The sequence below is a fragment of the Myxocyprinus asiaticus genome, chromosome 20 (assembly GCF_019703515.2).
Source record: "Myxocyprinus asiaticus isolate MX2 ecotype Aquarium Trade chromosome 20, UBuf_Myxa_2, whole genome shotgun sequence".
In the NCBI taxonomy this organism is placed as follows: domain Eukaryota; kingdom Metazoa; phylum Chordata; class Actinopteri; order Cypriniformes; family Catostomidae; genus Myxocyprinus; species Myxocyprinus asiaticus.
In genome coordinates this window covers 40,073,987-40,096,943 of record NC_059363.1, presented here as the reverse complement: position 1 = coordinate 40,096,943, position 22,957 = coordinate 40,073,987, and the positions used below count along the sequence as shown (strand labels likewise).

The 22,957-nt window shown below is 37.2% G+C and overlaps 2 protein-coding genes and 2 pseudogenes across 5 annotated transcripts in view; all 4 read left to right on the top strand.

Annotated features, from left to right (window-relative positions):
• The window catches only part of lgals8b (galectin 8b), a 34,518-nt gene extending 30,792 nt beyond the window's left edge, over positions 1-3,726 (top strand). For 2 of the 4 annotated variants that reach the window (XR_007892193.1, XR_007892190.1), the window contains exons 9-10: positions 712-935; positions 1,144-3,726. The gene's annotated coding sequence lies outside the window, so the exon portion shown is untranslated. The remainder of the gene's footprint in view (positions 1-711; positions 936-1,143) is intronic. The other 2 variants (XR_007892191.1, XR_007892192.1) reach the window with 2 other exon arrangements.
• Positions 1-22,957, top strand: part of LOC127411120 (uncharacterized) — a 418,430-nt gene that overhangs the window by 334,492 nt on the left and 60,981 nt on the right. The window lies entirely within an intron of this gene.
• Positions 4,873-18,979, top strand: LOC127411119 (zinc finger protein 292-like; annotated as a pseudogene).
• LOC127411118 (zinc finger protein 292-like) lies at positions 19,871-22,647 on the top strand (annotated as a pseudogene).

Here is a 22,957-nt window from a genome sequence, read left to right as displayed (position 1 = left end):
GTGTATTTAATGTTTGAAATTATATTTTACATGTTTTTAGCAGGATATTCTATTGTAAATGTAGCACACATACTTTGAATAGGTAAATGTAATGTGAAGTTCACTAAATATAACAAAGATATAAAAATAAACATGATAGTTTTAGTTAGAGAATGACCCAAATGATACAAAATAAATAAATTCATGTTGCAACGAGCTGTAGACAGTAAGCATTTTTATTTATTTATTTATTTATTTATTATTATTATTATTATTATTATTATTATTATTATTTTGCTATTGTGAATTCCTGAAGCTTATAGTATCAGATTAGGCTACTAGAATAATACAATGAAGTTTTTTCAAATGGATTGCCTATGCACATAATGTTTTTGACTGTTTAATAAAAGGATTTTTAACTTTTAAACTAGTCCATTACAACATTTCTGTTTAAACAGCACTTAAGTTAGTCATTGGCACATCCCTATTGCTGAAATGAGCTACATAAACTTTTGTCAGTTTATTATTTTGCAACTAAACCTGTTTTACCATAAAACAGGGATATCAATAAAAAATCTGTTTCAAACTGTCCTATGGACTTATGAACTGCAAATTTAAATGTTTTATAATTTAATGAAATTTATTGTGGATGAAGATGTGGATTTTTGAGAAATAACCATAAAGTGTCTTTCATTAATTTTAACCTTCTCTTTTGTGTTAACTTGTTAACAGCACAAATGTCAGAGAATTCAGAAGAACTGAAGAAACTGGAACGAGCCATATTTGTTCGACTGGACAAAGTGGACCAGAAACTTTCAGATATCAAATCCATGCTTTTAGGTCTTGTCCCACCAAATGACTCTTCTGATGAGTTTCTGTTAAATCCTTGCCAGAGCACAAATTAATTGAATGATTTGTGCTTGAAATTAAAAGACAGCGAATATAAGAATAAAACTGTAAGTTATTTAAATTTCCCAGTAGATGATATGTCTGTTGATGTTTTGTTTCAATTTTGAATGCAGCTTTTGTCATTCTTTTATTCACATAAGTCCCAGAGACTTGCTTTTTACAACATTTTATACTGTTTTAGTGGTCTGCACATAATCTATATGGAACTGAAATGGGAAAAATGCAGCCCGCTAAAATATAATTGATTTATTTCAGATCCATCACCTAAGCCTTCTTGGTAGCAAAACTCCAGGTGATGCTGTAAGGAGGGTGTTGCGCACAGTTGCCACAAACAATGTGAGGGCTCAGTACAGCATGAAGGGTCGAAAGGGAAAGAAAAGTCTTGAAGACCTGGAAATTTGCACGGTGATCATTCGTAAGTGTTCAATTAAAAGATTTTCTGTACCTCAACTGTGATATTGCTTTAATACAAGTTTAATCAGCAAGCATATTTGTTCAATAAATGGCCATTTAAAACAGATATTCTGATACACAAAGATATTATTTTTTACTTTTGCCTATCTATGCTAAATGGTTATTTCAGAATCCCAACAGAATTCATTCAGATTCACTGCACCTGTAAAATGGTGGGATACATTCTTTAGAACATCTTTGTTTTGTTAAGCTCTTTAGAGCTTTTCACACGGTTTATCCATAGTTTAAAGGAGATGTTAAACCAGGGTTAAGGAAAATTGTAGCCATTATAATCAATTAGATTGTATACTCTGGATGTGTCGCCACATTGCGTTGCACAAACAATAGAACAGGGTTCCAATATGTCAGTGAAATACCTCTTTTGAAAATAAAACAGGATGCAGGTTATTCAGACATTTTATTAATTGTTGAAGTCTACTCAAGTTCAAAGCTGATTGTCTGTGCTTTATGTAAATTTACATTTATTCATTTATTATAGCCTTTATTTAACCAGTATAACCTCTCTGAGATTAAAAATCCTTCACCGGAGTGTGAAAGCAAGTAAATCAAATATACATAACCTAATTAAAATCAACATAATTCTGTAAAATTTAACAGAAGCTTTTATCCAAATCGACTTACAAATGAGGAATACAACAAGCCATTTATCAGCAATAACATGAGAAGTGCTAACAATACGAGGTTCCAAAGTCATTCAGAAAAGTACAGGCTAGAACAGGGAGAGAAGAAATAGTAAAAGTTTGTCATTTTGAATGTTCACTTCACATCCGGAGTAGACAGACTCAAGCTCATGTGCCATCTGCCTTGCACAGTGTAGACAGGGTGTTATTGTACTGTCAGTTGAAAATAAGAATGTTTAAAAGTTTTTATTTTTGATGCAAACAAATTATTTATGAAAAATATGTTTTTAGAGGCATGCCACAAGATACATCCAAAGGTGTCTATAAAGGTGTTTGTTGAATGCATTGCAGAAACCTTAAAGTATGCTCCACATCGTGGAACAAGGGTAAGTTTTTATAACAACATGGATGCGATGACTTACTGGCATATTGGCAAGGCTTTATGCACATATGTGATCTTTTGACACGCATAACCCCCCCCCCCCCCCCCCCCTTAACTGTTTCCAGGCACTAGATAACCAGTCAGTGATATTTGTTTATACTAGAGCATATATATCTGTTGTGTAACTTAATTACCATATTACAATTACTACAAGTTTTATTTTTATTAAACTGTTTCAGTTTAAATGAGTCTTAATCTGTTCAGAATATTCTTGTTCTTTTCTCTTTTTCTCAAAAATTAAAATTGGTTGACTGATGGTTAATTTTAATGCAATTTGTAATTGAAAGATTTCTCACAGTTTTAAGGATTGTTTCACTGTGGAACATAAAAATGTAGTACAGCATCCAAGCTGTTCTTTTACATACATATATTAGAATGTAGACTCTAGGGTAAAGGGAGTAAAGTGACTATGCAAACTCGAAAAAACAATTGAAGCATAAACAATATTTACCGGCTAAGGTGCAAAGCAAGATTTGAATGAATGGATAATTTGGTCTGTTTCTCACACAAAGATATCATATGGCATTAGATGACGTGGTATCCAAGCCACATGGCCTAAAGGTTTTTATTTGTCTTTTCTTTGTACCTTACCTTAAGGTCTAACACTTGCACTGTGGCAGCAGTGGCGCAATCAAAACATTGTTTTAGGCACACATTCAGGCCAACATGCTTGGTTGTATAATAAAACATGTTTTTTTTTTAGCAATTTTCCTTGGTGGGAAATGACACACTTCAGCTTTAGAGCAAAGATTATAAAATAAGTTCAGTTGCATGAAGTAGCTAAAGTGAATGTCTTATGATAATCTCATAATATAATAACAATCAAAAATAATAACTTGAGGCAATCTGTTCACTTCACAGGTGCAGAATCAGGAAAGTGGACACCAGTAGTGTGTGTAATGTGTTAATGTTATAAAATGCACACACACACACATTTAATATGAGGCTTCATAATTTTGCATGAAAATTTTAGATGTATCCGAATTTGTATTTGTTGTCCTTGTTTTTTATACTATTAAACCAGTTTTTTGAAAATGGTTTGAACATTTATGGTTGTGAAAAGTTTTAATAAATATTTCGTATAACTTAATTTGACATGATTTCTTTATTATGAGAAAGAATACAGTTTGTAGGTTTTTTTTTTTTTTAGCAGGAATGCTTTCCTTCAGATGTTCTATTCATGGTAGGAAGACTGGACATTTTCATGTACTTGGAATATTACAAATAAACATTCCAATAATTATATTGTGAGGGGAAATAAAGTTAGCAAAATGTAAAAAACATTACCCTTTCAATGACATTCTAAGCACAAGAAGAACATTGTAATATTAATATAATGTTTAAATAAACATTTAAACTGTTATATTGTGAAAAATGTTTTAAAAACATTTTTTCTTTCTTTTTTGTTTTTTACCTTTAAATAATGTTCTAATCACAATAAGAAAACTGGACATTTTAACGTTCATAGAATATTAAAAATAAACGTTCAAAGAACGTTATATTTTAGGTGAAAATAAAGTTAGGAGAACGTAAGAAACGTTTTTGTAACCTTTATATAACGTTAAAATCACGACAAAAAAACTGGACATTTTAACGTTCATAGAATATTAAAAATAAACGTTCAAAGAACTTTATATTTTGGGTGAAAATAAAGTTAGGAGAACGTTGTAAGAAGCGTTTTTGTAACCTTTATATAACGTTAAAATCACGACATTTTAACATTTTAGTAACATTTTTAAACAACGTTTGGAAAACGTGTTTAGAACCAGGCGGGTGACCTGTAAGACGTCTCTTAGTGACACATGACAAGAAATGCTGTTAGTCACAAAAACACGCGTTTGAAGAAATTGTATTATATTTTCATTATATAAGAACAGACAAAAGAAAAGCCATCATTGCTCCTGTCTGATTCGCTGTTTGTTCAGAGGCGTGCAGCGGGACACTGTCTTATGGAACATAAAAGAGTTAGCACTCCTTTTTCTCTTTTTTATTCGTCTGGAAACTTTTTGCAAGAATAATGTCATCTATGAGAATGCTGAAAATGATCTCCGATCATCTCTGAAGGTGCTGTGAATTTCGCTTTATTGTGGAGCAATTCGCAACTCTGCATTGTGAACATTATATATAATATATGTACAGTATTTGTATTAAAGAAATAAATCGTAAAATAATATGACACCTTGAACCTAAAATTGAGTTCTATTTTCTTTTCTTTTGGCAGCATAAAGTGTATTATCAAAATGCAATACAAATACATTCGATAAGAACACACATTTTTTTTAATTATTATTATTTTTTTTATTTTTTGGGGGGAACAAATGGGAATTTATTAGGCTTATTTATTATGATGATGATTATTATTATTTTTACATTTATAACTGTCTTTAGTTCTTAATTTGTAGGATATTAGTAATTTTTCACCTATTGTCCTTGATGGATGCTTGGCAAATGGGGCCATTGGAGATGGTAAATGTTTGGATTTGAGGTGGTTATATATAAGATTTTTGATCACTTTGTTATTTTAATTGCGTTTTCGTTTAGTTTAAAGTGCAATTTGAATTTAGAAATGTATTTTGTTGAGAGAGGTCACGTGACGCCATGCAAGGAGCAGACGTGTGAGCGACGAGCTCTGCGCACTTTGCTGAATTTTCGATTATTTTCATATTATAATCTGGTGAAATTTGATACACCCAGTTATACATTTGCCCTTTGTTGCAAAACATGGCAAAGACGTCAAAATCCTCAGGCTCTAGAGACATTAAAAGACACTTACGTGTTCAGGATGAAAGCCCTGACAGGCCTACAGACCAGGGACTCGATTTGGATGGCACGGTGGGAGAAGGAATCCAGCATCAGTTGTCCAACATGTCGGTGATGTTGAAGAAGATTCTTGCTGACTTTCGCTGTAATATGTCGATTGATCACGGCGATGGAAATAAAATTCTCCGAGTTAGGTACAAGAGTGACTGATGTTGAAAAACAAATAGATTTTTTGGAATCTTCGGAGAGGGAATTAACCGCTAATCTGCCCATGACCAAAGTTGATCTGGAACATCTCCTTGAAAAGCTTGAAGATCTTGAAAATAGAAGCCGCAGGAATAATGTTCAAATTGTTGGAATTCCTGAACATGAGGAGGGCAGAGATATGGTGAAATTCCTAGACAAATTTTTCCCGAGTCTGCTTGACATAACAGGCTGCAAGCTGGAAATCGAACGAGCTCACAGAGTGCCGGCTCGGAGATCTGCTGAGGGAGAAAGGCCCCGATCGATTCTGGCCAGATTTCTGAGATCATCCGATAAAGATCTTGTGTTGCGCCAGACGAGGAGCAAAGGGAAGCTTTCTTGGAAGAACCATAATATTTTCTTGTTCCCGGACTTTGCGAGTTCGACAAGAGAGAAACGCGATCGGTTCAAGGAACGTAAGAAACTCTTACATCAGAAAAAGAACTCATTTGCTCTAATGTTAATGCACACGTTTTTCTTTTTTCTGTTTGTTTTGTTCGGGGAGATGTTCGGGGGTTGACTGTTTCACTAATGGGGAATGTGGTCTGTATAATTTTGTTTTTGACACACAATTTATTTTTTCTACAATATCAATATGTCAAATGTTAACATGAGTGTACTATCTCTCTCCACATGGAATGTAAATGGGTTGGGGCACCCCATAAAAAGAAGGAAGGTTATTTCTGTTCTTAAGTGCAAGAAATATGATATAGTGTTTCTTCAAGAAACGCATCTTTCCCCGCAAGAAGTTGAAAAATTTGGGAAGATATGGGGTGGACATGTTTTCTTTAGTGCTGGCTCAAGTAAGAGCAGGGGAGTCATTGTAAACATCTACAATTGGGGGCCTGGGTAGCTCAGTGGTAAAATACGCTGGCTACCACCCCTGGAGTTCGCTAGTTTGCTAGTTCGAATCCCAGGGCGTGCTGAGTGACTCCAGCCAGGTCTCTTAAGCAACCAAATTGGCCCGGTTGCTAGGGAGGGTAGAGTCATATGGGGTAATCTCCTCGTGGTCGCTATAATGTGGTTTGTTCTCGGTGGGGCACATGGTGAATTGAACGTGGTTGCCGCGGTGAATGGTGTGAAGCCTCCACACGCGTTATGTCTCCGTGGCAAGGCGCTCAACAAGCCACGTGATAAGATGCACGGGTTGACTGTCTCAGACGCGGAGGCAACTGGGATTCGTCCTCCGCCACCTGGACTGAGGCGAATCACTATGCGACCATGAGGACTTAGAGTGCATTGGGAATTGGGCATTCCAAATTGGGAGAAAAAGGGGAAAAATCCCCCCCCCCCCCCCAAAAATAAATAAATAAATAAATAAACATCTACAATTCAAATGTCTCAAACAGATTAAAGATAAATTAGGAAGAGTCATTGTTGTGTTAGGAGAAATTCAGGGGCAAAGGTTGATTTTGGCTAATATTTACGCACCTAACGCTGATGATCAGGGCTTTTTTATAGATCTTGAAGGGATGTTGCAAGCTGCTGGCATCTCTCATGACATAATATTGGGAGGAGACTTTAATCTTTTGATGGACTCAGTCCTTGATCAAAGTGAAGCAAAAGTGTGTAAACCCCCGAGAGCTATTGACACTTCACCAGATCTGTAAAAATCTTGGTCTTGTAGATACTTTGAACCCATCTGGTAGGGTTTATACATTTTTTTCATCAGTTCATAAGATTTACTCTAGAATAGATTTTTTTTTTTATATCGAAGTCCCTCATTTCATCTGTTGTTGATTGCTCAGTTGGAAATATCTTAGTTTCAGATCACACCCTGGTGAGTTTAGACATAGGAAATCATATAATTGGCGCTTTAATCTATCCCTTTTGCAAAATCCTGATTTTCAACAAATGTTAAAGACTGAAATCAGTGTCTATATGGAGACCAACTGGTCCTCGGTATCCTCTGTGGGCGTGGCTTGGGAGGCACTTAACGTGGTTCTTAGGGGTCGAATCATACAGTACGCCTCATTTATCAAAAAATTCAAAGCACGAGAACTTGTGGAGTTGGAAGGAAATATTAAAAGTGCAGAAGCAGAGCTGAAGCGCCGTATGTCATCTGTTGGCCTCAGAGAATTGACCCGATTGAAATACAGGTATAATACTATTCTGTCGCAGAAAGTGGAGTTTTGGTTGTTCAGGGCAAGACAGTCATACTTTGAGTCGGGGGACAAAGCAGGGAAGCTTTTGGCTAGATATATTAAGCAGAGAGAGTCTTTTTCTACTATTCCCTCAGTGAAATCTGCTGGTGGTGAAATTTTTACCTCAGCCATTGATATTAATAATGCTTTTAAAGAATTCTGTCTTGATCTCTATAGTTCCACGTCTTTGTCTACTGATGAGGATATTAGGAACTTTGTGGAACCATTAGAACTCCCTAAACTGACGATTGAGCAAAAAAACTCTCTTGATACTGAGATAAACTTGGAGGAGCTTGACGAGGTAATCTAGTCCCTACCTACTGGTAAGGCTCCGGGGCCAGATGGTTTTGCCGCTGAATTTTTTAGATCTTATGCTACAGAACTGGCTCCACTTTTGTTAGAAGTTTATACGGAATCATTAAAGAATGGAAAGCTTCCACCAACCATGACACAAGCCCGGATCAGTCTGATTCTTAAAAAGGACAAAGATCCAAGCGAGTGTAAAAGTTACCGTCCAATTTCCCTGATCCAGCTAGATGTAAAAATTCTGGCTAAAATTTTGGCTAACCGATTAAGTAAGGTTATGACATCTCTTATACATATAGATCAGGTGGGGTTTATTCGGGGCCGCAGCTCTTCTGACAACATTAGGCGTCTCATCAACATCATGTGGTCAGTGGCGAATGATCATACTCCGGTCGCTGCTATCTCACTTGATGCCAAAAAGGCGTTTGATATGGTAGAATGGGATTATCTTTTTAAGATTTTGGAAATATATGGGTTCGGGAGTACGTTTATTGGTTGGATTAAGTTACTTTATAAACACCCTGTAGCAGCGGTACAAACAAATTGATTAATTTCAGATTATTTTTCTCTGGATAGGGGCACCCGTCAGGGCTGCCCTCTTTCTCCATTATTGTTCTGTCTTGCCCTGGAACCATTAGCAGCCATGATAAGAAAAGATGATGATTTTCCAGGGGTGGCGGCGGGAGGTGTGGCGCATAAGCTTTTGCTTTATGTAGATGATATTTTATTATTCGTCTCCGACCCCACTAGATCTATGCCTTGCCTCCACAGAATTATTAATTCCTTTTCCAAGTTCTCAGGATACAAAGTCAATTGGTCTAAATCCGAAGCTTTGTCTTTGACAGCATACTGTCCAGTAACGGCCTTCCAGCCAGGCGCCTTCCAGTGGCCCAAACAGGGCATTAAGTATTTGGGCATTTTATTCCCAACAAATTTGTCTGATTTAGTCAGAGTTTATTTTGACCCTTTAATAAAACGGTTTTCGAGCGATGTAGACAGGTGGGTTTCATTACATTTATCGATGATTGGGAAGGTTAATGTTATTAAAATGAGATTTAACTACTTGCTACAGTCTCTCCCTGTAGATGTCCCCCTCTCTTATTTCAAGCAATTTGATAGCATAGTGAAGTCTTTCATTTGGAGTGGTAAGCGCCCCAGACTACATTTCAGTCAATTACATAGGTCGATTGACAAAGGTGGGCTAGGCCTACCCAAGATTTTGTTTTATTATTATGCATTCGGTCTCAGACATTTGGCTCATTGGTCGCTTCCACCTGAAAGAGCCCCTCCCTGGTTCTGCATTGAACAAGAACTCCTTGCCCCTATTTTGACATTACACAGCCTTTCCATCAAATTAAATAGAGAAGTTAAATCACACCCCATTATTTCACATTTACACTCAGTATGGACAAAAGTGTCCAGAGTGTTTAATTCAGATATTTATCTAAATGTTGCCTCGAGCCTATGGCTAAACCCCAAACTATGCATTAATAAGTCCCCTTTTTGTTGGTCAGAGTGGATTGCAAGGGGGGTTAATTCACTCAGTGATCTTTACGAGAGCGGTGTGATGAGATCCTTTGAAAATCTGGTTCAATATTTTGGGATCCCCAGATCGCAGTTTTTTAGGTATCTTCAGTTACACCATTTGCTCTGTACTATTTTTGGGAGTAGCATACACCCCCCCTAAAGCAGCAGATACTCTAGGAGTGGTGATTTCTGCTTTTGGAAAGGGCCATGAGGCATCAGTGTATTACTCCTTATTAATTCAGAGTCTGGGGGACGGAGTCTCAACCACTCTCAAGAGATTATGGAGAAAGATTTAAACCTGGAATTGGAGGAGAGAGAATGGGCTAGGATTTTAAAAAACATAAAAACTGCATTGAGAGATGCAAGGGTGCGCCTTATACAATTCAAGATTTTACATCGGTTCTATTGGACCCCCTCTAAATTGTATAGACTTGGTCTTAAAGACACACCCTGGCGATGCCAATCAGAGGAAGGAGACATGGCCCATGTTTTTTGGTGGTGCGCTGAGATTCAGGAATTTTGGTTGAAGGTACAGAGTGTTCTGTGTGACGTGTTGGGCATTCGGATTTCGTTTTGCCCCAGACTCTGTGTTTTGGGTGATGGGGCAGTCATCGACGTAGGTGATAAATACATAAACAATTGGATCCTCACTAGTGCGATGATAGGCAGGCAGATTGTTTTAAGGGGTTGGAAGTCGGTGGGAGCACCCTCAATTTGGGAATGGTGCGAGGAGATGGGAAGGGTGGCAGCCTTCGAAGAGGTATCATGTAGAAGGCTGGGGATATGGGATACTTTTATTGGCAAATGGGGTAGATATTTGACGTTTTTGGGGGGCTCTCACAGTGGGTCTGGAGAGAGAGAGGTATAGTTTAGAGTTGTATGTTTATTATAGGTGTATGTATATGTGTATATGTGTATATATATATAGTATATATGTATGTGTGTGTGTGTGTGTGTGTGTGTAAATGTTTATGTATGTATGTGTATGTGTGTGTGTATATATATGTATATATTTATTTATTATTTTATTCTCTATAAATGTGTGTACTTATGTAAGACCACTGGGATGTTCGTTTGGGGTGGGGTTCTTGATCGGGGAGGGGAAGTAGTGGGTGTTAATGTCGATTCACTGTATATATGTTTTGTTTTTCTTTGTTTTGAAAATTAATAAAATGTTAATCACAAAAAATAATGCCTTTAAAGAATTCTATCTTGATCTTTATAGTTCCACGTCTTCATCACTGATGAAGATATTAGAAACTTTGTGGAACCATTAGATCTTCCTAAACTGAAGACTGAGCAAAAAAACGCTCTTGATTCTGAGATAACCTTGGAGGAACTTGACGAGGTAATTAAGTCCCTACCTACTGGCAAGGCTCCGGGGCCAGATGGATTTGCCGCAGAATTATTTAGATCCTATGCTACAGAACTAGCTCCACTTTTGTTAGAAGTTTATACTGAATCATTAAAGAATGGAAAGCTTCCTCCAACCATGACACAAGCCCGGATCAGTCTGATTCTTAAAAAGGACAAAGATCCAAGCGAGTGTAAAAGTTACCGTCCAATCTCCCTGATCCAACTAGATGTAAAAATTTTGTCAAAAAGTTTGGCTAATGTAGAATATTTTTATCAAGTTGAGTATAAATTAATCAAATATAATCAATGTTAATATAGCCATTTTATTTACAATTATTTCTGATGGTCAAGCATGAATCTTATTGTGTGTGTGTGTGTGTGGAGAAGCCTGTGTAGGAAAGGAATGTGCTCACATATAGTAAACTGCTCTCATGACTGCTGAGAAAATATATGTTGAGGTTCCTCCACAGGTGTCTCCTGTCCACTTCTTAAAATAAACAGATTGGAGTCAAAGAATAGGAATGGTGACATGTATGGAATTTATTGGCCACTCCTTGGTAGATGATATGTATAAGCAGGTGTAACATCCTAGTTGTTGTAGTTGTTGTGATGGGAAGAACCGGCTTTTTTTATCTCTGATAATAAAGTCTATCTTCTGGCATCAAAACCCCAAGACTTCAAGAGTGATGTTTCACAGAGGTGGCAGAAGCCACAACACTAACTGATTAAGTAAGGTTATTACATCTCTTATACATATAGATCAGGTGGGGTTTATTCAGGCCATTGCTCTTCTGATAACATTAGGCGTCTCATCAATATTATGTGGTCAGTAGCGAATGATCAGTCTCCGGTCGCTGCCATCTCACTTGACGCCGAAAAGGTGTTTGATGTGGTAGAATGGGATTATCTTTTTAAGATTTTGGAAATGTATGGGTTCGGGAGTACATTTATTGGTTACTTTATAAACACCATGCAGCAGCGGTACAAACAAATGGATTAATTTCATATTATTTTACTCTGAATAGGGGCACTCGGCAGGGTTGCCCTCTTTCCCCATTATTGTTCTGTCTTGCGCTGGAACCATTTGCAGTCGCAATAAGAAAAGAGGAGGATTTTCCAGGGGTGATTGCGGGAGGTGTGGTGCATAAGCTTCTGCCTTACGCAGATGATATTTTATTGTTCGTCTCCGACCCCACTAGATCTATGCCTTGCCTCCACAGAATTATTCATTCCTTTTCCAAGTTCTCAGGATACAAAGTCAATTGGTCAAAATCCGAAGCTTTGTCTTTGACAGCATACTGTCCAGTAACGGCCTTCCAGCCAGGCACCTTCCAGTGGCCCAAACAGGGCATTAAGTATTTGGGCATTTTATTCCCAACAAATTTGTCTGATTTAGTCAGAGTTTATTTTGACCCTTTAATAAAAAGGTTTTCGAATGATGTGGACAGGTGGGCTTCATTACACTTTTCGATGATTGGGAAGGTTAATGCAATTAAAAAAAATTCAATTACTTACTGCAGTCTCTCCCTGTAGATGTCCCCCGCTCTTATTTCAAGCAATTTGATAGCATAGCGAAGTCCTTTATTCGGAACGGTAAGCGCCCCAGGTTAAATTTCAATGTTACATAGGCCAGTTGACAAAGGCGGGCTAGGCCTACCCAAGATTTTGTTTTATTATTATGCGTTCGGTCTTAGACATTTGGCTCATTGGTCGCTTCCACCTGAGAGAGCCCCTCCCAGGTTTTGTATTGAAAAGGAAGTTCTTGCCCCACTGCAAAGCCTTTTGATCAAACTAGCCGGAGAGTTTAAGTCGCACCCCGTTATTTTGCATTTGCACTCGATATGGACAAAAGTGTCCAGAGTGTTTAATTCGGATATTTATTTAAACGCAGCCTCGAGCATATGGCTGAACCCTAAACTAAGTCCCCTTTTTGTTGGTCAGATTGGATTTTGAGGGGGGTTAATGCACTTGGTGACCTATTTGAGGGTGGAGTATTGAGACCTTTTGAAAATTTGGTTCAACATTTTGGCATTCCCAGATCTCAGTTTTATAAGTATTTACAACTTCGCCACCTACTCTGCACTATTTTTGGGAGTGGCACGCACCCCCCTAAAGTGGCAGGTGCTTTGGGAGAGATGATTGCTGCTTTTGGAAAAGGCCATGAAGCATCAGTGTATTACTCCCTACTAATTCAGAGTCTGGGGGATGGATTCTTGACTTCTCTCAAGAGAGTATGGGAAAAAGATTTGAATTTGGAATTGGAGGATGGAGTGTGGACTAAGTCTGTATCTAGAGATGCAAGGGTTCACCTAAGAGATTTTACATAGATTTTATTGGACACACTCTAGATTATATAGGCTTGGTCTTAAAGACACACCCACTTGTTGGTGATGCCAGTCAGAAGTTGGAGACACTACCCATGTCTTTTGGGGGTGTGTTAAGATCCAGGAGTTTTGGTTGAGGGTTCAGAGGTATTTGTGTGATGTTTTGAACACTCAGGTTTTGCTTTGTCCCAGACTCTGTATTTTGGGTGATGGGGCGGTCATGTATTTAGGGGATAATCACATAAAAAATTGGGTTATGACCAGTCTCATGAACGGCAGGCAAGTCATTTTAAGGGGTTGGAAGTCAAGTGGCGCACCCTCTTTTTCCGAGTGGTGTGTGGAAATGGGGAGGGTAGCTGCATTTGAAGAGGCTACCGCTGAAGGCTGGGGTTTAGGGACTTATTTGCTAAAAAAATGGGGCAAATATTTAGTTTTTTTGGGGGACTCTTGGGGAGGGATGTGGAGAGTGTAGTTTAGTTTAATCATGTATGTTTATTATTATTTTATTTATTTGTGTATATGTATGTATATATATATATATATATATATATATATATATATTATTTTATGTGTGTGTATATATATATATATATATATATATATATATATATATATATATATATATTATTATTATTATTTTTTTTTTTTTTTTTTTTTGGGATTGTGTGTGTTATGTGGGACCACAGGGGTGTTCTAGGGGTCAGGGTGGGATTGTATTAGTAGGGTTTCAATGTAAAATGTTGATTCTTTATATATGTGTTGAGTTTTTTTCCACTGTCATATGCTTATGAATCAATAAAAATGTTAATTACAAAAAATCTACAGTAGAACACATTCAGGTCATCAGCCAGTTGTTGGTCCACCAACAGGGTTCGGGGCAGGTGTCCTATAATTCGTAAGTTGTTTCATGCCACTCCACACTGATTCAGGGTCATTAGCTGAAAACTTGTTTTTCAGCTTCTCAGAGTATCTTCTTTTAGCCACTCTGATTCCCTTATTCAGTGTGTTCCTGGCCTGATTTTACAAGACTTTATCCCCAACTCTGTAAGCATCCTCTTTGGCCTGATGAAGCTGTCTGAGTTCCGCTGTAAACCATGGTTTGTCGTTGTTAAATGTTAAATATGTCCTAGTAGGAATGCACATATCCTCACAAAAACTGATATATGATGTAACAGTATCTGTGAGCTCGTCCAGATTGGTGTCTGCAGCCTTAAAAACACTCCAATCAGTGCAGACAAAGCAGTCTTGTAGTTCCAGCTCTGCTCCGTTGGTCCATGTCTTTACAGTCCTTAATACAGGCTTAGCAGATTTTAATTTCTGTCTGTAGGTTGGAAGATGATGAACCAGACAGTGATCAGATAGTCCCAAAGCTGCTCTAGGAACAGAGCGATATGCATCCTTTATTGTTGTGTAGCAATGATCCAGTATATTTCTGTCTCTGGTTGGGCATGTCATGTGCTGTTTGTATTTGGGCAGTTCAAATGTGAGGTTTGCTTTGTTAAAATCCACAAGAATAATAATAACTGTCCGGGTATTGTTGTTCCGTGTCTGTGATTTGATCAGCCAGCTGTTGCAGCGCGGCATTCAAACACGCGTTTGGCGCGATATACACACCAGAATAAACGAGGAAAACTCCAGCGGCGAGTAGAAAGGTTTACAGTTAATAAAGAGCGCTTCCAAATTAGGACAGCACATCTTCTTTAACGTTGTTACATCTGTTCATCAACTTTCATTTATGTAAAAGCATGTTCCACCACCTCTCGTTTTCCCTGTTAACTCCGCGATGCAATCCGCTCTGAACAGCTGAAAGCCCAGCAGATGTAACGCACTGTCCGGAATAGCTTCACTCAGTCAGGTTTCTGTGAAGCACAAGGCAGCATAGTTTGAAAAGTCCTTGTTTGGAGATGTAGTTCATCCTTTTTGTTAGGGAGAGAGCGGAGATTCGCTAGATGAATGCTCGGCAGCGTTGTTCGAAAGCCCCGCCGACGGAGTTTGACCAGCGCGCCTTCTCATCTTTTTGCCAAACTGGTCGACAAAGGTAAACATTCTTTAAAACTGTTACTCCTCCTCCTCCTAGTCTCTCTGGCTGATGGCTCCCTAAATTCCTTTTGAGATAGGGAACCTCACATCTAAAATAGGGGATGTATACTGAGTTAGCGGGTATTTCTGTTGACACTGCTAATTGCCCCAGTAGAATAGGACACAGCATATAAAGTCCCTCCAGTTGTTTTACCAATGGCTCAACGGTCAAAATTTTATTCACTACGGGTTGCCAGTCCACTCATGGCTATTCCTGTTCTATTTCCTTTAAATTTGTGATGAAGTCTTCTTTTGTTCTGTTAATTCCCTTGTCTGTCCTATATAATCTATGTTCTCAGTTTCTTTCCAAAAATGATTACTAATCCCTCTTGTCTCTATTAATATCCTTTCTAATTCTCTCACCTCTTCTGCTTCAGCTGTTCTAGTCGAGCGTATACTTTCCAACTCGGCAATTGCCTGGGTCCACATTAGATTTTAGTTAAGAGGAAAACAGAGAAAAAAGCTGTCTGTGTCTCTCTCTGTGTTTATCTGTCTGCTGACAGTATAAGTACAGCACAGCTTATACCATCAACACATATAAACAAACAATGCAGTGGAAAACTCCTGCATTTCAACACACCCCCAAAAGACATGGGTTATATCTCCATCCTCTGATTGGGTATGGGTGTGTCTTTAAGACCAAGTCTATACAATCTAGAGGGGGTCCAATAGAATTTAAATAAAATCTTGAATTGAACAAGGCACACCCTTGCGTCTCTAGATGCAGTCTTGACGTTTATTTAGAATCCCAGCCCACTCCCTCCTCCAATTCCAAGTTTAAATCTTTCTCCTATAATCTAATGTGATTGGTCGAGGTTCCAGCCCCCGGACTCTGAATTAACAAGGTGTTAATGCCTCATGATAATTATAATAATATTATATTATTATATTATAATAATAGTGTTAATGCCACTAATGCTTCATGATCTTTTCCAAAAGCAGTAATCACCACTCTCATAGTATCTGCCGCTTTAGGGGGGTGAATGCTATTCCCAAAATTAGTACAGAACAAGTGGCGCAGCTGTAGATACCTAAACAAAACTGAGATCTGGGGATCCCAAAATGTTGTAACAAATTTTCAAAGGATCTCAACACACTACTCTTATATAGGTCACCGAGTGTAGAAACCCCCTCACAATCCACTCTGACCAGCAGAAAGGGGACTTATTAATATGTAGTTTAGGATTCAGCCATAAACTCGAGGCAACATTTAGATAAATATCCGAATTAAATGCTCTGGATACTTTTGACCATACCGAGTGCAAATGCGGGATAACGGGGTGTAATTTAACTTCTTCTGTTAGCAATGGCAAAATTAGTGGCAAGAACTTCCTGTTCAATATAAAGCCAGCCAAAATTTTTCTTGTGTGTTTATTTCAGACATTTGTCATCTGAACTTTGCGCAAGTATTTGGTTCAACCCAAAATTGTGCATTAATTGTCCCCTTTCTTCTGGACAGAATGGATTGGGAAGGGTGTTACTATACGCTGGGTGACCTGTATGAAAATGGAGTGTTGAGATCCTTTGAAATTATTATTCAGCTGTTTAGAATTCCCAGATCTCAATTCTTCAGGTACTTACAGCTGCGCCATCTATTCGTACCACCTTTGGGTGTAGTACGCAGCCCTCGAAAGTAGCAGACAATCTTGAGATGGTGCTTGCTGCTTTTAAAAAAGGTCATGAAGCTTCATTGTACTATTCCTGGCTAATTCAAAGTTTAGGGGACGAGGTTTTAGTACTAGAAGATGGAGAATGGGTGTAGGATTTTATCAATTAAGGTCATACAAAGTCCAGTAAACATAAAAAAGCTACCTTTGCATTCAAAACAGTACCAATTCTCCTAGGTCACCTGGACAGTTTTTCTTGGTTGTTAGCAGATAGGATGTTCCAAGCTTCTTGGAATTCTATCTATTTAGGCTGTCTCAACTGCTTCTGTCTCTTCATGCAATCACAGACTGACTCTATGTTCAGTGGAGGGGCTCTGTGGGGGCCATGCTATCTTTTGCAGAGCTCCCTGTTCTTCTATTCTATTCTATTTGCGAATTTTCGGGAGTTTAAAATGTATATTTTCTATTGACACTAAAGCTGAAGATATCTGACCATCTAAAGACAAATGTTTTTGTGAAAAATCTTATAAGACTTTTGCACAGTAATGTATGTATGTGTGTGTATATATATATATATATATATATATATATATATATATATATATATATATATATATATATATATATATACAATTATTATTATATATATATATATATATATATATATAAATATATCAAAAATATAGCTGGCATGTTTTTTTCTTTTTCTTGTAACTTACAGTATGTTTGGTTCCTATATAATATTTTGTATTAGAAATATTAATTGATTCTTCTTTAGACTTGATTTTAAATCAAATTTAAGCAACCAAAAGTTTACCAAATAAAATTACATTCATTACAATGTTTTGTTGCATTTCAGCATGATTTCACTATTTCCATCCCAACATGTCGTTATTAATTAAATTAATCAAATTAATGTTTTTTATTTTTATTTTATTTTCATTAGCTTAGCAATTACCGTTCATGTTTAAATGTGTAATCTAATTTCTCTGTTATTTTGGGCAGATAAAGGATGTAGACTGCAAAGATGCTCTGGACATGATTTGTAATTTAGAGTCAGAGGAAGATGAGAAAGGAGCTCTCAGTCTTTATACTGCATTTTAAGCGCCAGCTTCTCAGTGGGGATGTTTATTGTGCCTGGTAATAACCTTATTCTCACTCTAAATGTTTCTGCCGGTCTTGTTGTAACAGTCACTCTTTGTTTGAAATTTACTTACAGTAGTAATAATTAAATGTTTAATCACGTAAAATATGTTTAGCAAGAAATATCATTAATAATTTATAATTAATATTTATCATACTTATATTTGATTACTGTTGTTTAAAAACCAGTGAAGGTACCGTTAACTTTAAGTGGATATATTGAAGTATTCGTATTTATCTTACAGGGAACTGAAACTGTTTTGGAGTAAGCTTCTAATATGGCTCGAATCAAAACAGGTCTTCTTGAAGCAGTGCAGACTCTTATCACGCCTTTCTGGGAGAGTGTTCTACTCCTCATCAATGCTATTCAGGCTGAGATTAGCAATTTTTTTTTGTTTCAATATTTTATGGAAAATAAGGCAATGGCACTCAGGTGACAATGACATTTTTGATTCTTCAGATTAGAAAAGATGGACTTTCAGTGTGCATCGAAATGAGCATTCAAGTGCTAAAAATGGGATTTCATGTCTGTGAGAACTGCAATATCACTATCTGCAAAACAATCTTTTGTTTGCTGCCTTTGGACTTAGAAGTGAAACTGGCTTGTCAACTCACTGAGTTCCTAGTAAATCCATCTCTAGACTCTTATTATACTGTTGAGACACTTGGAAGATGATCCACCAATTCTGAACTCACTCCGTTATGACATATTGTTGGCCTTAAAGACAAAGTGGCCTTTTGATCCAGAGTTCTGGGACTGGAAAACACTCTGAAGCGTCATTGTATTGCTTTGATGGGTCAAGAGGCAGCAGTGATGTTGTCTGCTGACAATATTATTGACGTGAAAACAATGAAGGCCAAGATCCATATGAGAAAGATTTCAGACATCTACATTTAACCAATAGTGCGACTTAAAACTTAGTGAAGTTGAAGCAGAATAAAAAATGAAAAGAAAAATGAAGAAAATGAGAGAGAGAGAGGGGATTTGTGTCGATTCCGCAACTGGCAAGCTTATATGCAGTATTGTATGTTTTGTGATAAAGGATCATTAAGATATAGGATATAGGATTGTGAAGCATGCATGTCCAAGATGGGATTTTCTGATACCCAAAATGTACTCAAACTGTTGAAACTAGGTCGATTCTAGAGCCTCATGTAGCATCACATGTAAAACAGTTATGTAAGAAATGTCTTGCTGCTATGAATGCAACCAAGAATGGTCCCAGTCTTAAAGCTAAGTTGACATCAGCTAGCACTACATTAATACAAGACCATTACAATAATACTGCAGTGCAAGTCAGACAAGGGATAACTATTTGCAAAAACAATATTTATGCTTCAAACAGCACTCCAAGCACAAATGTGAAAAGTAAAATTGTCTTGATATCATCTCCAAGACAAGGTGAACCTATTCGTGACTTTAACAACACTAAAGATTGTTTATGGCCTGTTTCAAGCTGTCAAAAAGTTTTTAAGTACTTCAGAAATCTGGTTGCACATGTTAGGGCCCACAAAAATGAACAGAAGCAACACATTTCCTAGAAATACAGAGCAAGAAGGCTATGTGAGAGTATTGTCACCGTCTGCTTGTTAACATGACTCATCTTAATGATCACTTACAGTCACATCATGGCGAGAAGCCATATTTTTGCTTTCAGTTGGGATGTAATTGTAGCTTTTCCTCTCAGTTTCTTGTGCGCAGAAAAATACATGCTGAATTTCAGGCACGGTGTCCATATCCAAACTGTGAGAGAATATTCAGCGAGAGGTACTTACTGTATGATCACGAAGTATAGCACTACATGATGTGTAGTGCTGTACATAACTGTGGCAAGGCATTCCGCACTCTGTCTGAGCTAGATCTGCATCAGAAAGATCATGCAAAGCCGGACCACTCTGCTGTTGATGAGGGTTCACATTCTAAACTGCCATCACAACAGATCTGTTTCCATGCCAAATGAACAAGGTTAGCATACTCTTAGTGTACTACATGCCCTTAATTGCAATCAGACTTGTGACTTGTTTAGTGATGTCCCCCTGACAGATTAATCAAATCCAGATATTTGTAATCTTAATTAGTCACTGGATGGAAAAGGAGGACTCCTTTTAGATGATCAGATCGTTTCAAGTTCTTTTGGAACTACGAAAACAAAGAGAATCAAATCATCTAAAAGAACAAAATGGCCTGTCATAATACAGGGTGGAAAAGTAATTTGCTGCAGGTGCTACAGAGCTCAAGTACAAAATCACTTGGAGGACATTTATCAGAACATTCAAAGTGCAAACCTGTAGATGAAATTGATCTTACTGCTGACTTACCAACATTATTTCTTGATTTTCTGAATGATCCTGATATTTTAACAGTACAAATGCTTCTCCCTATAAGTAACGTACATGAGCAAAATCACAATCCCTTCATTTGTCCACCGTTAGAATCAAATTATCTTTAACGCTGACAGTTTAACAAGCATAACAACCAAGCTTGGCACACACTGCAGCATTCAGAACAGTAATATGTCTGAAATCATTTTAAATCCCACTTTCTGCCACCCATCTGTCCCAGAGACAGACATAGAAATCAAAGGTGAATTTGAAATCACACCTACAAATACTGGTGAAGATGGCAAAATCCTAGAAATTGAAAGGGCATTACGAGAACGTCTTGATTTAGTTGATATACTCAAACAACCTTTTGTCTACAACCTAAAACTGACACCAGAAATGATCAGTGTCACACATTTAAAGATGACAAAGAAAATAATATGCAGAAAGTAACTTTAAAGTCTTTTAGATGTAAGGAAGGCTGTGTTTATGGGGCAATGACAAAAGAACCCCTCTTTAAACACATTTGCGGGTACATGATTAGGACAGGATAAATGAAATGAAGAAAACCCCTGACAAATTAGCACCCTACAGCTGTCATTTATGTTTGAAGTCATTTACAAGAACCACAGCCCTTAAAATCCACTACAAAAATGTCCATCGTTATACAAAAGAAGAAATGTCTAGCCTGAAAATTGGTATTGGTTACAGAAAGATCAGAAAATCTACATCAGTGTCAGAAGACGTGCACTCCAGTCCCATCATCAAACATGGAAATGACTCTATACAAGAGCAGCATCACCCCCAAATCAATCCAGAATTCACCTTTAGATCTTCAGATTTACCTGTAGAATTCAAAGGAGAAGCTGCCAGTGTAGAAGGGAAAAATAAAAGCCCTACACAAGACTCCAAAGTTTCCAGCTCTGAGACCTGCAGGACTTTGGAAGCATCAAAGATAAATTCATTAAATCTTGATGTGCTTACCGATATATTTGTTAAACCGCTGCAGATCCCTTTTTGAGCACAGAAAATCACGTTAGTGACCCGAATAAGCTAGGTATATTTGCAATGCAAGAGCTGAGTTGTGAAAGTCCCTATCCATTTAGAACATGTAATGCTCCAGACAAAGGTACCGAAGGTGCAACTCCACAGTTGAACGGACAAACTTAGACTAATTCAAATGTGAAGGTGGTTCTACAGGAGGAAAATGAAATGCCTGTGGACAACTTTGATTTCGGTGATTGAAGTGGTACAGTCCGTATAGATACAGGTTATACCGATTTGTGCATGAAGGATGTCTGGCTTCCTTTTCAATCAAAAAAATATTTTCCTGCATTACACCGCTATGCATCATTCAGAAAGAAATGAAATAACTGCCTGTTCTAAAGAAGCTGAAAGGGCGTCGGAGTGCAGGAATACAAATTTTGTCAACGTTTGCTCAAAAGTTGTGTCGAATGTCACCAGATTTTTGAAACACTATCTTTTACTTCACAGATGCACACTGGAAAAGGCAAGGGCATTGTTATCTGGAGTTAAAGTAGGCACATTTCAGTGTGACCAGTCAAAATGTTCGGCTCACTTTGCATGTCATTTGAAGTTCATTGATCACATAAACAATTATCACAAGGCAATAAAAATGTAGGAAGACGGGGACTTTAAGAGCGTGGACCTCAAATTTGAATGTGAATTTGAAGGTTGCAACAGGGTTTATGCTACAAAGTAAAATCTTCTGAGACATCTTATGAAGAAACATTTATTATTATTATTATTTAACGAAAGTGCCACTGTCACAACCATGCCAGTAGTCAAAAGTTAAACAGGTCGTCCACGTAAGTAGGAATGTACAAAAAAAAATCAGTCTAGAGAGAAAGCTGAGTCTTAGGAACTGCTCTTGTGAAAGTGTTAAATGTATTTGAAAGCCTCAGGATCGATATTCTAACCATCAAGAGAACAAAGCTGCACTTAAACTTTACAGGCCTTCAGAATTTGAGACATCCAACCTAGAGTTCAATGAAGATTTCTTGGCCAAAATCTCTGCCGAAAAATAAATCCATGTCATTGGACATCAAATCAACAGTGAAAATTTCAGCCAGTCATCCGAGAAAGAGATGAAGTCCAATGTATTGTTAATTTCAAAAATCCCCTGAAGATCTAAACTGTGAGAAATGTTAAAATTATGTATGGAAATATTTCTCTTTGTTCTGATCTTCTGCTAAAACTTCAAGACATGTAACTGATAGTCATCCTGGAAAAGTGTCTACACACAAGTTGGTTAATTTAGAGACTGAATTTTGTATTTATTTATTTTATTTTACAAGGCTTTGCATCAGGACCACATACTGTATGTCACATGCTGCTGACAGGAACATTCAGCTACACCTTTTTCACACATTTATACATTTACACATTTCAACACCTTGTTTAGATAAGTGGTTAAAAACTTTTGTAAAACATTTTAATGTTCCATTATGGTTGTGTTTTAAAGTATCTTGTATTTCTAAAATTCTCAAATGGAAATTAGATGAAAACATTTTAAAAAATTTATAATTTTATGTAGTATAAAATGTATGAATGAAATTGCCCTGTGGGATTTATATCATTTATTTATTTATTTATTTTTAATAAATATTTATTTGTAACTTAATAGTAGTGTTAATATACTTGTCTTCCATCCAATATTCAATTAAAAGAAATCTGAACGCTTATGTAAATTGTAGTATGT